General features: G+C 34.6%; 1 pseudogene; it reads right to left on the bottom strand.

Moving 5' to 3' along the window:
- The window catches only part of LOC103132299 (GTPase IMAP family member 8-like), a 23,803-nt pseudogene extending 19,511 nt beyond the window's left edge, over positions 1–4,292 (bottom strand).
- Between the last annotated feature and the right edge of the window lie 1,921 nt (positions 4,293–6,213).

The following is a 6,213-nucleotide window of genomic DNA, read 5'->3' on the forward strand; positions in this document are numbered from 1 at the left end:
CTTTTTCACGAAAATCGGCCCGATTATGATCGGTGACCGATCGATCGGCACACCTCTACTTTGAACCCAGAAAAGGAATCAGAACAAACTTGGAATCCAGAAACTCTTAGCCAGTCTTTAGTTTATATTTTAGAAACAGTAGAGTGCTCACTATTTAGATTATACTTGTTAGATTAATTTTAGATCATTATTACAACCCAGAAAAGGAATTAGAACAAACCTAGAATCCAGAAAAAATTCTTCCAGAACAGGAACATTTAGTTGTATTATTACTTAGAAACCGTGGAGTACTCATTACTTTTACAAATTTAGAGCATACTTAGAAAGTCCAGACAATAGCAACCCAGAAGTCCAGAGGAGAATTACTTACTTATACTTATGTAGCAAACGAGAACAGGGATTAGAACTTAGAATTTATTTACTTTGGATTCATCTTTAGATTACTATCATTATATAGAAACTGTGGAGTACTCACTTTTATGTCAGAAAAGGAATTAGATTAGTCACTCTTTAGCTTATTTTTTCAGAAACTAGTACTCACTATTTAGATGCAGAGACCAGAAGCCCAGAGAACCACTTTTGGATCAACATTGTTAGGCTACTTTTCAGACTCCTGTTCTCCCAACCCAGAAATGGAATTAGACCAGAGGAAACTTAGAAACCCTGAGTATGAGCACCTAGTTTACATACTTTAGATCAACATTAGATTATTTTTCTTCTTTTGCTCTGGTTTGTTATTTTGTTTGTATTTCCTTTTAATTCCTGTAAAACACTTTGTATTGCCTTGTTGCTGAAAATGTGCTATAATAAATAAAATTATCTTAAGTGAATGTCATCTAAAGAGATAGATTTAAGATTTAAGTTCCCTAACAAAAGTAACAGAAAAACCCTGTAAATTCTAGACTCTAACGGGTAAAAATAGTGCACAAAAATCCGTGTAGGACGGTGAAGTCCTAGCGCAAACATTTGCGTGACAGGTGGACGGAGCCTGGTGCTACAAGGTTGGAGACCTTGACCTGTTAGGCGACGGGGCCTGGATAATAACCGTGTTAAACGGACGGCGGAGACCGGCGACCGGCGGAGACCGGCGACGGCCGGCGAAGGCGGGTGCTTAAATTCCGGAACAAAAGTATGTTTTTAGTTTTTTAAAAAAAATGTTTTTTTCAAAATCCCTCTCTCTTTCTTACTGTTTATTGAATGTCACATGCTGTTTTCATTTTGTTTTTTAATTATGTAAAGCACCTTGAAATGCCTTGCTGCTGAAATGTGTATAAAATGTGTATAAAATCAATCAATCAAATAAAATTTGATTGATTGATTGATTGATTTCTTCACTCAGAGGAATCATCTCAGAAGTGAAAGGAAATATTTTTCACAGATCAACTGAGAATTTTTGTTTCTTCTTCTTGCATTCGATGACACCTCTCCTTAGTGCAATGAAAAAAAAAAAAAAAAAAAAATTCTAATTTACGGTAAAATACCAGCAGTTGTGCCTGCCAGAATTTTACCTTTTAAATACCTTATTTGTACTTTATTTTACCATTGATTAAATATGTTTTTTACAGTGTGGCTAAGAACACACACAATCAATAAAAGTCACAGTACAACTGAGGGAATCAAACTTAAATTAGTAGTTTGTGTATTAAGTATTTCAGTAGTGAAATAGTTATTTAAATGATGTACTAACAAAATCTAAAGTTTTGCCATCCAAACTCTGGTTGACCTGATACCCACAAACATCTACAGGATAAGGAATACTGTTAATTATTAGAAATAAAGAAACTTATAACCAGTGGAGGAGAAAGTACTCAAAAAATGTACTTAAGTAAAAGTACAAATAAACAGACAAAAATGTACTCAAGTAAAAGTACCACATTAACATTTTATTTAAGTAAAAGTAAAAAAGTACTGGCTTTTAAAAATACTTAAGTATTAAAAGTAAAAGTACTTGTTGAATGCATTACCTAACCCCCAATACAATATCATTAAGTGAGCCTATCGTAATTAATTTTAATACATTAGAAATGTGGCATTTTAATGAACAATGCCACAGATAAAGCATGTTTTATTATGTTTACTCTCTGTAACATAGTTTAGACTTAGATATGTGATTCTATGCATCATATTTTCAGGGATGGAAACATCTTGTCTCCTGTCCCAACATAGCATGAACTTTTTTTTTGCCACTAGTGGCATTTATTTTTAAAGAAATCCAACAGAAAGGGAATGGAAAGAAGGTGGGTGGGGGAGGACATGGAACTGAGGACTCGGAGTTACGTAGCAGAGTTGTAGTCAAGACCACCTACCCAAGACCAAGTCAAGACCACCACCCTGCGCTACGTGACACAAAAAAATTAAGTTTTAGCTATCAAAATTGCTTCTCAATTTGATCTGAAAGATCCAAACACCTAGATATTAAATACTTAGAGCTGAAATAAATTTAATCAGTAAAGATCCGTCCAGAAGAATCGAATCGTTCCTGAATGTCATATCAATGCAGATTTTGGTCACAGCGTTGTCCCATATTGTGACACCTCAGTCAACACCTCCACACAATAATTCAGTACACGAGTGACAACTTTTTTTCATCTCAGATGCAACATGTGTCTCTGTACAGCTAGCTTTGCTAGCATCACGTCCACAGATCTTACCTTTCTTTAAGCTTTCCATCCAAGTGACGCTAAAAGTTGGACAAAGTCCCCACCGTCTGTGAAAGCGAAGCGCTGCTTATTTTACATGTCGCCATATCTTATGATTTATGCAGCGCTATTATATGACTGACGATCAGACAGACATCTTCTCCCGCTCAGAGGAAACCACTGCGCATGTCTGGAGCTCCGCGTGCGAGTAAAGGTGGAGGCGATGGGTGACAACAGACACTAAGTCACGTTACTCGGATTTTACGGCGCCACCTTAAGACCCTGAACTTCACATTTTAACGGACAAAAAGAGCAATGCGACTTGGATGTAACGAGTAACGCGACAGTTTTGTAGAAATGTAGTGAAGTAGAAAGTACATATACTTACTGTAAAATGTAGTGGAGTAAAAGTAGAAAGTACCCATTATTAAATCTACTTAAGTAAAGTACAGATACACGAAAATTGTACTTAAGTACAGTAACGAAGTACTTGTACTTCGTTACTTCCCACCACTGCTTATAACCTACCTTCAATCAGCTCCTTGAGTTTCTTTCTTTGTTTCTGGACTTGATCAAACCTTTTTGAGGCTCTTTCAGTCAAATCTCTCATTTCTTTTCTCAGAGTTTCTCCTTGACTTCTGTCAACAGAACAGTGTCTGAATCCATTGTTTGTAATCAGGGTCTCAATTTTCTCTAAAAGTTTCTTGACTTGATCTCTATCTTCTTTGTTACTGAGGTTGAAAAAATGTTTTCTGTCTCCACATTGTTGAAGAATCCTCTGCATAGCTGGTATTCTTTTGAGAGTGAATTCATTCACTTCATCACTATATGGATCGACTGCAGTGATCAGCACGATGGTGTGACTGAAAACATCTGCATTGAAAAGCTCCAAATGTTGCTTTAGTGATGATTTGAATTCCTGACATACATTTGAATCAACAGGAATGACCAGAAGAAAGACATGAGGTCCTGGTGGACACAGATGGACACTGTTCTGGATTTCTATCTGATCCAGTTTTGGAGTTTCTTCTCTAGACCATCCCCACCACCATCCTGGAGTATCAACCACCGTGACTCGTCTGCCAAACACTTCCTGCTGCTTCGCTTCACTCTGAGCTGTTCTTCTGCTGGTGTCAAAAACATTTTGACCCAGGATGAAGTTTCCAGCTGAACTTTTACCACTGCGAAGGTCATTATATCTTCCTCCAATCAACACAATCCTCAACTCTGTAGCAGGTTGGCTTTGTGCTGTAAGGAGAAATAAGGGGTCATTAGAATGCAGTTCAGAAACATTTACTTTGTTTATACCATCACAAAATATACATTCTAAGTCAACTGTATATTCCTATTGGAACACTTTTCTAATAAAGTAAATATCAATAACATTCATACACACAATTACATTTAAAATTAATCTTAAACAAAAATAACTAGAAAAGCAGGAGGAGACATTTTGTAAAACTCCCATCTCTTACATAAAGTCAAAGTCTTTAAATTCAACATATTCAGCCACTAAAATGAAAGTTTATAAAACAATACTTCAAGACAGACAACATTTACGGAAAGTTTTATAAAAACGTCACAAACCTGAGTTGTAAATGTCAGTTGAAGCAGCCATTTTGTTAGATTCACTCTGTCGACGTCTCTACTTGTCTGTTCCAACAAAACTTGTTCGTAAATTAAAGCAAAGAGTGCAAAGGTTGATGTTTTGATTGTCGGTTGGCTGATAAAGTTAAACATAGTCAGAGTTCGCCATCTACTGGAGGACTAGAATCACTGCGTTTCCACTCTGACAACCTAAACTGTCAGTATCACATTTCTTTGTGTAGGAAATCTAAAACAGCAATTGATCAAGGTGCTTCACAATTTACACCAACCATTATAACACATGACAATGTTTAAAACAATAAAAATACAACAGAAAAAATATTAAATGAAAACAACTACATTACAATTTATAAAACTGATTTACAATAAAACTGAAACTTAAATCAATAAACAAATAGGTTTTAATGAATTACTGTAAAAACCAATAGGTCAAAGAAAAAGTACATAAATAATTGGAAGAATTTTGACTGTCTAATGCTGCAGCATTAAGAAGTGATTTGAAATGAACAATTTAAAGAAGTAGCAACTCTTTATGTTGACTAAACTATTCGTCTTTTTGTCATGAGGTTCTGCTATTTTAGCAGTTGTTGATCAGTTTTCTATTCAAACTCTGAGTCTGTCATTTTTTGCACATCAGTTTGCTGCTTTAAATTTTTGAGTTTTAGACTTTACCCATTTAAAATTCTCACTGAAAATATTAGAACTTTTTTGCAGCATATATCAGAGTTTTAGACTCAGGGCTATTGCTACCCAAAGGCCCTAATGTTTGAAATAGCAGCTTCTTCTCTGCCATGTATTATGTAATTTCTTATTAGACAATCTATCAAAAGGAGACAAAAAGGAACAAAACAATTGATTGAAGTGACCAGCAAAACTATTGGGACTAAATTATTTGATATAGCAAAAACATTTTTAACAACAGGTAGAAAACAAAAAATACATTCTCCCTTCCTTTTATTACTTAATTGTGAATCTGAGCTGCTGTCATCTGGAAAGAGTTTCAGACAGCAGAAAGCAAGAACCAGCAAGTGGAAAAGCTCTTTGATTAAAAGTGATTGAATATGATTGTTATTTTAGTGCGATGTTTAAATGGGTATTTATACTGATGTTTTCCCTTGAGATATATTTACTGTTTTAACAACCTTTATAAATTGCTTATTCTTATGATTGTGTGTTTTATGTTTTTCATCTGACTGCAAGGCAAATTTCCTCACAGGGACAAAAATAAGTTGATACTAAAAATGTTCTTGCTCTATAACATAAATATTAATAACAGAACATAAATATTAATAACAGATCAAACATTAAGATCCACATCCCTTCTTTTTGAGGCATCAGAATAAAACAATATCACATTTATTTTACATAAATAAAAGCAAACATATATGACCAAACAATAATCTTATGTATTTACTTTTTTTGTTTTTTGACATATATTTATATATGGGAGAATCACAAAGACAGACAAAATGGCTAATATAGACAATTGGAGAACAAAGTCACCAGACATGAAGGAATGAAAAAGGCAATAGCTGATGTCCAGCAAACTTGGATGTTTGAAGGGATTAAGTCTTATGTACCAGATCTCTAGATAATACCTGATAAAACAAATGTAACATTTTAGATTGATGATCAAGAGATCAATTGATGATAAAGAGGCACAATCTGTTCAGAAAGAAAAGTAAAGAAACCTCATCAGGTTGTTGCTCTGGTGGAAAATATAGAACAACAAGCATCTCAACAGACATCATGAAGTGATGACAGGAACAGCAAAATCATTTTAAAGAGTAACAGAATAAACATCTAAAATGCTTTCAGACACAATTTTTCTGCACTCACACAGATTTAATTTTCTGATTTAAGGCCATTAAATGTATTTATAACAAGACATTCTCTTCTAGCTGGAATTTGAACCTGACTGTCTGGATTGACCTGCTGGAATAAATGGGAAGTCAAAAGTGTCACA

This window comes from Poecilia formosa, unplaced genomic scaffold (genome assembly GCF_000485575.1).
Source record: "Poecilia formosa unplaced genomic scaffold, Poecilia_formosa-5.1.2 Scaffold987, whole genome shotgun sequence".
NCBI lineage: Eukaryota > Metazoa > Chordata > Actinopteri > Cyprinodontiformes > Poeciliidae > Poecilia > Poecilia formosa.